Below are 10684 nucleotides of genomic sequence, written 5' to 3'. Positions count from 1 at the left end.
CATTTTTGAATGCATGATCAAGGATTTTGGCCTACTGCCACATGAAGTTAAAATGAACTGAGTGAGTTGCCGGAAAATTGTTTTACGACATATACATAGGAAGGAAAGAGTCCTGAATTTCATACCTGCTTACGAGAAATAGGTTCCATTCCAATAAGAAAATGTCGAAAGGAAGAGTCCTTAAGTTTATACCTGCATAATACTTAGCTGATTCTGAAAAAAATATTTGATTCGATAGGTTTGAAAGAATTACAAAGTGTTTTAAAATGCTATGAACTTTAAGAAATGATGTTGCAGATATTCCTCTGACTAATACCAGATAGAAAAAGAATGGAAATACTTATATTTCTTGCCACTGTAAACTCCCTGGCTATGCAATCACGTACTTACCCTCTACTGGAGAATAACTCTCATATACCCAAATATATTGCTGTTAGTAAATGAACGTTTTAGCAGGAAGTAAAAATATATTGATCATATCGATTCGTATGACTATTTCTGTTGATAGTAACAGAGACATTTGAGAACCATATTCAAATAGTTACACATTCTGGAAGATAATTCATTACCTGCTTAACATTCAAACACCAATCGTATACACAGTTTGTTAATCCAGAAGGCCCGGTACATTGCTGTAATGGAAAGGATATTACAAGTAGAACATAAAATATGATTCAAAGACCGGGATCTAGTTTTTGTCGTAAATATTGTCTATCAAAAGTACTGAATTTTATATTCATTTAGCCCGGCTATTCAATAGAAACGGGTTTCTCTGTGTAAATAATTTCTCAATAAGCAAATCTGAAAAACAGAAAAATGAAGATAATGGATTTTTCTTACAGGTTATCGAAGCGCTTTAAGGTATACCAAGTGTCAGAGGAATGCTTGATAAAACACCTTATTCAATTCAGGTGTTAATGTTCATTTTGAAACATCTTGTCAACTTGAAGAATATAAGGGTTATATTATAAGGACTAGTCATAGGAAGAAGACATTGCACGCATAGAGTTGTTTGTGACGAAGACACTATAAATGAAAAGATACGCAAACACAGCACCCTAGATAAGCAGGTTCAGCAAAACTTGGTCTAAAAGCTGCTCGTGATGTTCGTCCACTTCTAGGACTACGCTGGGATGAAACTGGCGTTGTAGTTGGTATATAATGCAATCAATGCTTAGTGAGAAAAGGAAATTTTAAATTATAAATTTTGACAAACTAAATTCCGTATAGTAGTAGGAGGTGACTTATGTGTTTATTCATTGATCATAACGCAAATTTGAGATCTGGTGTAAAATGAAGTCATTCTGCTTTACAAATTACTTTCTATGAAATGGTCATTTTTTATTTGAATATTAGTCCATATTTCCTTTGCATCACTCTTCATAACATAACACAACACAACACACCACACCATAACACAACATAGCAACATAACACAACATAACACAATGTAGTACAACATAACACAACATAGCACAACATAACACAACACAAAACAACATAGCACAACATTACACAACATAACACAATATAGCACAACATAACACAAGATAACACAAGATAACACAACATAGCACAACATAACACAACATAGCACAACATAACACAGCATATTCGTAATTTCATAGAATTTAAATGTCATGTCATCTCTTTAGATACCATATAATGATTTATTGAGAAGAAACTCCCTTAATCTCTAGGTAGTTTAGTCAATATCCATGTGTATCAACTGAAGCTGAACTCGGATTTCAATTAAACGTTAATTACTGTCGGCTTCGCCACAGCTAAAACAACATTTAAAAATGCATAATGTGTTCAGTATGTAATATATTTATTTGCAAGCTCAGCATTAACCTACGATTGATTTAAACAGATCACATGACATACATATTGTACGATAGAGATATTAACTAGATATAACCAGGACTATATTATATATATATATATATATATATATATATATATATATATATATATATATATATATATATATATATATAGCCGTGCATTTTCAAGGTTGAAATGCTTAAGATAATCCAATACCTACTTAGTGAAATTACAGCTAGGGTTGTACAATTTTATTATCGACGGAAGAATGCGATGTTGGCAAAGGTATATCATGAGCATTATTTAACATTCAATCATCGACGTGGTGTCAAGGATAAAGTGACACCGTTGAGTCCAGGTTTAAACACAACGCTAATATTAGGCGAAGCATGTAATGTTTCCCAATTTAATGAAACAAATGGACACTCATCTCTAAGGACACTTCTATTCCACGGATGTCTTCTTTCACTGATCGAGACGCAGCTGCTGCTGCTGCCACCAAAATAGTGGTCTCTCCTCAAATAGAAAACCACATGACAGACATGTTATGAAGTTTACTGGATTTGGCAAGACAAGGACTGGCAAGATTTAGTCTCCTGAAAGCATCTAATCGTCGAGAAGCGCCCATAGTAATCATATTTTAATTAGCACACAAATGCAGTGTGTACGAATGGCAAAAAGACGGCAAGTTTTAGAGCCATCCACATCTCTCAAAAAGAGATATTCTTCTATCATTGCCAAGTTCTGCAAATACATCCTTATTTGTTTGTGCGAGTCTGTCATCAAGAAAAACACTTAAACTTAATCACCCCATACCCCTGTGTAATAGCGTGTTATGGGTATGTGTGTGTATGCATAAGTACTATCCAAACCTTGTACTATATTAAATCTATGTGAAAAATATCTTCTATGTTATCTCTTTTGTTGTTTTATCTCATTGATTTTTTTAAAAATTATTTGTCTCTGTCCTCCAAAATAATTTCACCACTTAGTAAACTTGTCTAAAGATTCGACACAAGTCAGTCAACCTCAACAGAATAAAAAATGGTTGCTTCCATTGAACAAAGGAGTTTCTAGAGAGTAGACCACATGACGGCGAAAAGCGGACCGAGATAAGAAAATCAAGATATATGTCGCGTTGGTGACAGAAAGTAACCGCTCGTATAAGAATTTGTTAAGACTTGCTTCAATATCTCATAAATGTTTACACCGAACCGATGTATGATATGTTTCTATATTCATATCAATTGCTACTACCTGAACTGTTTTTCTTGTATGTGCATTCCATTCACATAGATTCACCTGGATAATAAATAACAGTGACTTATATACTGTATCCCTAATGTTTCAGTTCGTGAGTGTAAGATCTGTTATGTCCGGAGAATGATTAATACAAATACCAGAAGCACTTGTTTAATTGCAACGGTTGAAATATACATGGCTAATACTAAATTGTGTAAGATTGTCATTAACTTCCAGCTTGTTTATTTAATACTTTTAATGTTAAAAGTGTGCCTCGAAAATGATGATGACGATGGTGAATAGATGATGATATGAAAACGTTAAATAGAATGATCGATGATCCCTATTATGCCCACTAAGAATAGATGGCTTGATGACAAGCACCGAGCGCTGTAGGAATGAATATGTGTGATTTGGATCTTTAACGTAGCTTTAACAATTGTTCGGGCATAACGCTACGATGTCTGCAGTGTGGCAAGTTGTAGTGATATCTAGCACTGGGGTATCATGCCTCAGACTTGTAGCATGATGTCACACCCATTCACATTATTCTGACACCAGGTCGACCATTCCTAACACTAACCTCTTAATGCTGAGCACCTAGCGAGACAGCTGTTAGTACCATTTTTAAAAGTCTTTGGTATGACACGACTGGGGTTAAAACCCGCGATCTCCCGCATCCGAGGCGGACGCTCTAACCACTTACGTCACCAGAGCGGTCTGTAGGAATGGATTAATATTGAACGTATACCAAGTTTACTAAGAATGGCTAGATTGTGAACCAATACCAAATTAACGTTTGTCGATGAACAGCAGCGATTTCACAAACAATTGATAGAACTAGGACCATCACCGACCCCTATAATAGTAGAAATAACTATGACGACTTTTGTTTAGTAATAAACATTTCCAGTCACTGATGCATGTTGTATGTAGCAGCAGAGAGGTGAACAGACCACTTGCTGGAAGGTCAATTTATGAAAAATAAAGCTTTCTACGAAAAATGAAAATAAAAAGTCAATAACGTCAGACCGAAACCTCAAACTGACCGAGAGTTTCTCTAATTGGGTTAGTTTGTTTTGTTACTTTATCTTTGTCGCTCGTGTTTTTCTAAACTGTATGTTTTTGTTTACCCACCGTGACACTTTTGTGTGGTCGCACCCTCTCTGCTGCTCTATTGTGTGAGTAATTAAATCATTATTATATCAATAATGGAATCTTACACTAGTAGATTAGCTAGAGAAAGATTAGAAGCAATCAGAAGACATCTTCCTGTTCGTGATGCGCTCAAACAAAAACTGCAAGAACACCAGGAAGCACAAGTTGAATATGCAGAAGATAAAGAACAATTTTTTTAAACCTGTTACAAAGATTACTGAAAGTTGCAGAAGCTACCGAATATCTTCTTCACACGTTAAAACAAACGGCTGAGCAAACTGAAAAGATGGCAAGAAGAAGTAAACAAACGAAAAAGATTTTAGAAGATCTTCCAACTGAAATAGCTGCTGCTCATCCTCCTGGTAGAGAAGAACAAATACTTGAAGGTATTAGTGAAATAAAAAAAGATCTTGCACCAAATCCAAAGGTAAAATAAAGAAAATATTGAATTGATTAATAAATTTAGAGAAGGTGTTGTTGAAGAACTTACAAAAAAAGAAATTGATACAGAGGAAAATTACCTAGTACTGCAGCCTTGAGTTTTCTTCGAAAGACTGAACTTTTAAAATCTGAATATGTTAGTGTTAATATTGATAAAATATTTTAATGGATTTATCGTATATATTACAATATAAAACAGGCTAGAAATGATGATACAAAATATAGAGAATATATTGAAAAAGTGAATAATTATTATGCGGATTTACGTAAACAACAATCTCAACCTGAGCCACAAATTCATCAACCTGAGCCACAAATTTCTCAACCTGAGCCACAAATTTTTGAGACACAAAAAGTTCAAAGACAACCTCAACTACAATCTTTTCAACCACACTCTTTTAAACTACAATCTCCTAAATAACAGTTTCTACTAATTGATAATAAAAATTTTTTTACAACTAGTGGTTTAGACAATATAACAAAATCAGAATACATAGACGAAGTAATATTGCCGCACAGGGATACAATCAAACAGAAAATTATGCAAATCCTAAATATGTTGGATCTTGGAAAACATAAGATAATTGGGTTCAAGATATATATTCCATATATACTAATAAACTTGCTGAAGATGACGACACGAATTTTAATCAATTTAAAAAGTATGTAAGACAAAGAAAATCTGGCACACTTCCTGGTGCTACTGGAAGTGGTTTTGTTACTCAAGGAATTTGTCCTAACAGTGTTCTTTCTGATGCTGAACGATTAGAAATTCTGGTCGGGGAAACTGTGCTGGAAATAACTCTCCAGAAATTATTAATGTGATATCTTATATTTGTCGAAGATTATTTACAGACGGTGTTATGGATAATAATGTTTATCAGTCTCTCATTAATGAAATTGTTGATGATTATCACAGCGATTGAGAATAATTAAATCAGTGAATTAAAATAAATATGATTGTACACAATGCTCAACGTGGACATGTAATGGTCAAAATAATAAATTCACGATAACCAACGTACAATAGATTTACGAAGATGGGCTTGGTGATGTTGTTCAAGGTTTATTTAGGAGAATAGCTCAAAAACCTATACCGACTGCAAAATAATTACGAATGAAAGCTATTGACGCTATTCGCGATAAAGGTATCAGTACTGTAGGTAATGTTGCCGGTAAAGCAGTTTCAGCAATCAAAGAAAGACTAGCTCGATCAGTATGAAGATAACTACAACCAGTAAAATTACCCAGCACTGAAATTATGCCTGCAAACATCAGTAAAATAATAAATCAAGCTGCAAATAAAAAATTGTTAATGAATTTGTTCCTGCAAAGTTGACTAATGAAATTATGCCGGTAAATACAAGTTTTATTTCAGGAAGTGGTCTTCGTGTTGGACGATAACAATTATAATAAAAATGTTTAGACGTATATCCGATCCAGCGTTTGATATGGACGCACCCATTCTTAAAGATGAATATATACTCGATTATCAATATTATTCTTATGACACACGTGTAGAAAATCAGCGTAGTCGAATAGAACTGCAAGTTCAAGTTCAAGATACAAGTAGATATTTTTATATACTGAAGCGTTTATTGAAGTAGAAGGAGAAATTGTAACAGATGTCGTCGCTAATACACCATATGTAGCTGGTGTCATAGATAGTTTTGTTAACAATGGTATTATGGAGTTTTTTGACAGCGCTACGTACGTGATCGATTGAAGAAATATTGAAACAATTAAAAAAGACGTTGATGTTGCTACAACAATATTAGGTTTAGCAAGATATTCAGATGATTATTAACGATCAGCTGGTCTGTCAATGATGTTTGTTAAAGATACTTTTGACAGTCCTGACATAAGACCGTATAATATAAGACGACCAAGAGACTTCGCCAACAGTAATGACGCTAATATGTGGCAGGTGGTTCATGGAGCCAATCCAGAATATAATTTAGATTCGCTACACGCCGATCGATGTTGAAAGATGGAAATAGAAGATTTTCATGCGCAATTCCACTGTCACATATATTTGGATTTTGTAGAAATTTATCTTTGGGGCGAAACATACAGTTGTACTTGTGAGAAAGGGCAATGATAATGATGCAATCTGGCGACTAGCCGCTACTGCTGTTGATGCTGGTAAAGTAATAATAACCAAACTTTCACTGTGGATGCCGGTAATGACTCCATCAATTGCTGAAGAAGAAAAATTAATGACTTTTATGAATTCAGGCGGCAGATCATTGATATCATGGTTGACAATGACAACATATAGCATTCAAAGTAATGTTGTTGGTGTTTTTTTACATGGCATATAGCATCACAACAACAAGATTCTGCACCAAGACATATATTTATTGCTTTACAAGATGTTGTACGACTAAATTCACAAACACATAGTCATATGACATTTGACGATCTTGCAGTTAGTGTAGTTTCTTTAAGGATAAAAGAACATCAAGAACCATCTGAAGATATATTGTTAAATTTTGAAAATAATCATGTAGCGCGTGCATATCGTCGTTTAATGACATTTATGGGACGTGATCAAAATACAGACACTGGTTTACAAATATCACAGTTAGATGTTAGAAATCTGTATCAGATCTATTACTTTTCACTGGAACATATTGACTTATTTCAACAATTCATTTAAAAGCTCGTGTAAACCAAGCTGGTGTTAATTACAGAGCAATTGCAGTTATACTCAGCGATAAAGCAATGTTACTTGACGGTACTGGTGGACGAATGCGAGTAATTGACGCTCCCATAGAAAACATGGAATTAAATCGCTCACGATATTTATAATGTCATATCATCATGTTGGTGTCAGTCTGACTCCTGGTCAGATTAAAAACCTTCAATCAAATTTAGCAAAGAGCTGTGTAATAAAGATATCACTAAAAATTATCAGATCACAGGTGGTCAAAATAAACTATCAATGTCAGAACGTCAACTCAGGCATTTCAATGATGCCAAACAATCAAAAACAGGCGTTAAACTGAATCTTTCTGCGAGCGCCATTAAAAATTCAACCAGGACTGGTGGTATATTTCCACTTCTTGCAGCTATACCAGCTTTAGTAGCCGCTGCCGCCCTAGCTGTTGCAAAAGCAGTTGCACTTGGTACTGCTGGAACTGCTGCTGGTAAACTTACTAACTTAGCAATAAATAAAGTAAAAGCAAAAGGAATTAATAAAGATTGCGACACGGCCGAGATCTAAAACTTACAGGAACTTCTTATCGATACGGAAAAGGTCTGAGACTACCAGGAACTTCTTATCGATATGGTAAAGGTCTGAGACTACCAGGAACTTCTTATCGATACGGAAAAGGTCTGAGACTTCCAGGAACTTCTTATCGATACGGAAAAGGTCTGAGACTTCCAGGAACTTCTTATCGATACGGAAAAGGTCTGAGACTTCCAGGAACTTCTTATCGATACGGAAAAGGTCTGAGACTTCCAGGAACTTCTTATCGATACGGAAAAGGTCTGAGACTTCCAGGAACAGTTCGTTCGTTCTTCCTATGTCAAATTTTGATTTATTTGATACTGCTAAATAAAGATAAAACATTTCAGAGGTATTTTTATGCGTGATCAATTACCAAAACAACCAAACAATATTGAAAATAGTATCATTAATCTCGATAAATATTACGGTCATGGTACTTATTTGGTTGCATACGCGATTGATCCACGTGGAATCATTTATTTTGATTCGCATGGGTTGGCTCCACCAAAAGAATTTTTAAGTTACGTAATCAAAATAAAAGCTCAATATTCAACATTACCAACACAATCAATAACCGATCCGCCAATATCTGGCATTGAAGTAATTTCTGTACTCAACGCTACATCTTCATCAACATTACCACCTCATGAAGTCGTGCACAATTATACAAGTAGACGCGTCGTTTTAAACAGATCTTAAAGTATAACAGCTAATATTTACGAAAGATCGTCTTCTAAACAAAAATAAAATAACCGACGGAATAATTCATGAGAATGTAAGTAAACAGATTAGTGATGAAATATCTGAATTATCAAATCTTGCAAATGTAGATCCAAACGAAGTTGTTGTATTTCAAGATAAGCAAGGCAATTAAAAGCAAGCAGTCTTTCACTGAAAGATATTATCGTTAAAATTAATGGAGTAACTGAAAATATCATAGCTGTGTTTGATAGTAACGGAAAAATTAATCACGGTGTTATTATGTCAACGATATTAGATAATATTCGTGGTCGAGTAAACAAATCTGGTGATACAACGACTGGATTTCCCAATATGTCTTATAATAAAATTACTGATATTGGAGAACCAGAATCAGACAATGACGCTGTAACGAAGAAATACATGCTTCCAATGATGAACTCGATAATTTCAGTTAATAATGAAATGATCTCATTTAGAACTGATTATTCTAATCATGTACTATTGTTAATGAGATTTCGTGGAAACATAAATAGATCCATTAATGAATTATTTGGAAGTTCACCAGCCATCGATATTAAGCTCTCTAACAAAATAAATTACCGACAGTGTTGTATATATAGTGGCGTCTGGACAAGCATTCAATAAATCCATTAAACATCGCGCTGAGGTTACCGGCATATACAGGCTATCAGTATTTGGCGTTAAAACATTTACAATATCTACCACAATTTCACGGCGTTATCCACTAACTGGATCCTCTGGATCTATGTTAGTGATATTGGAGCAAAACGACTAGGAATCATTTACTGTGGAACCCGATGAAAAAAAAACTCGGCTTCATTTATTATTGCTGTCTTGAATTAGTAGTTAAATTCCCACCTACTTAAAATATAACGAGCATTCCAATCAACGGTCAACGTTTTAGATATAATCAAGTACGTGAATGGCAAACCAAACTAAAAAATATCGTTGGCGAATATTCATTTAAAGTAAAAAGATTTCGCAGACGTGTAGTAGTTGTTGACATAATTGTGTATTCGCTGTCTGCTGTTATTGCTGGAACCGGCGTATTGTTAACAACAATAACAATGACATCATCAGCAGTTGTAACAATTTGTGCTTCAGCTGCAACAACAATTGCTAGCCTTCTTAATATTTTTGCAACAAAATATGTACATGCACAAATGCGACACTAGCATACTCCAAATTATCCTCGTTAATATCATCAAGCCTTGGTGATGGAAAAATATCAGATCTTGTGTTCACAGAGATGATTAAAATTTACAAGGAAGTAATGACTGTGACAGAATCCACGCCTGATTTAGAAAATAAGGAGTTAGACAATAATAATAATAATGTCAACGCCGAACGAGCTACTTCAGCAAAGTGTCGTGAATGCAACTCCGTCAAAAACTACGATGATATCAGTAAGCTCAACTAATCCTGAATTTAGCGTTTACTTTCCAACTGCAATTCCAGTGAAAGAAGTAGTCCTAGCCTAATTACGAATATATTACAGCTGGTCAAATATCACATCAAAATCATTTGGCGGATTGCCAGCAAATAATTCACTTGTATTTTCGTATAAACATAAAGATGGTGGAACTCCTGATTGGCAAGTTACCGGTATTCCTACAGGTAATTGTCAAATTGAACAAATCAACGATGAATTCCAGCGCAGAATCAAATCTAGAACAAAAACAGTTATCACTGTTCATGAACCAACTTTATGAGCTGCTATATAAATATATTCGCAAGATTACGCTTTAAATATTTACCAATCATCAATCAGAAGCGTGAAAGGATGGCCAGAAATTTCTTTTTTTTCTACTAACGAATATTTTTAAAAAAACCTCCAGCATATCGGGAAGGTTATTCGTGGAGTTTTGAACGTACTTTCATTGCAGCTAATGGTACAAAACTGCCTGATTTAGGAATAATTATATATATGGAACATGATAAAGGGAGAAAACCAATTATCGACAAAGATTACACTAATATGTATTTTTTCGAAAATATTAAGTCTGAACACTAAATCATTTATAGATCTTCGAAATCTGGTTTCTTCCATATCTC

The sequence above is a fragment of the Sinohyriopsis cumingii genome, chromosome 15 (genome assembly GCF_028554795.1).
Source record: "Sinohyriopsis cumingii isolate HCF-2022 chromosome 15, ASM2855479v2, whole genome shotgun sequence".
Classification (NCBI taxonomy): domain Eukaryota; kingdom Metazoa; phylum Mollusca; class Bivalvia; order Unionida; family Unionidae; genus Sinohyriopsis; species Sinohyriopsis cumingii.
This window is presented reverse-complemented; position numbering follows the sequence as displayed.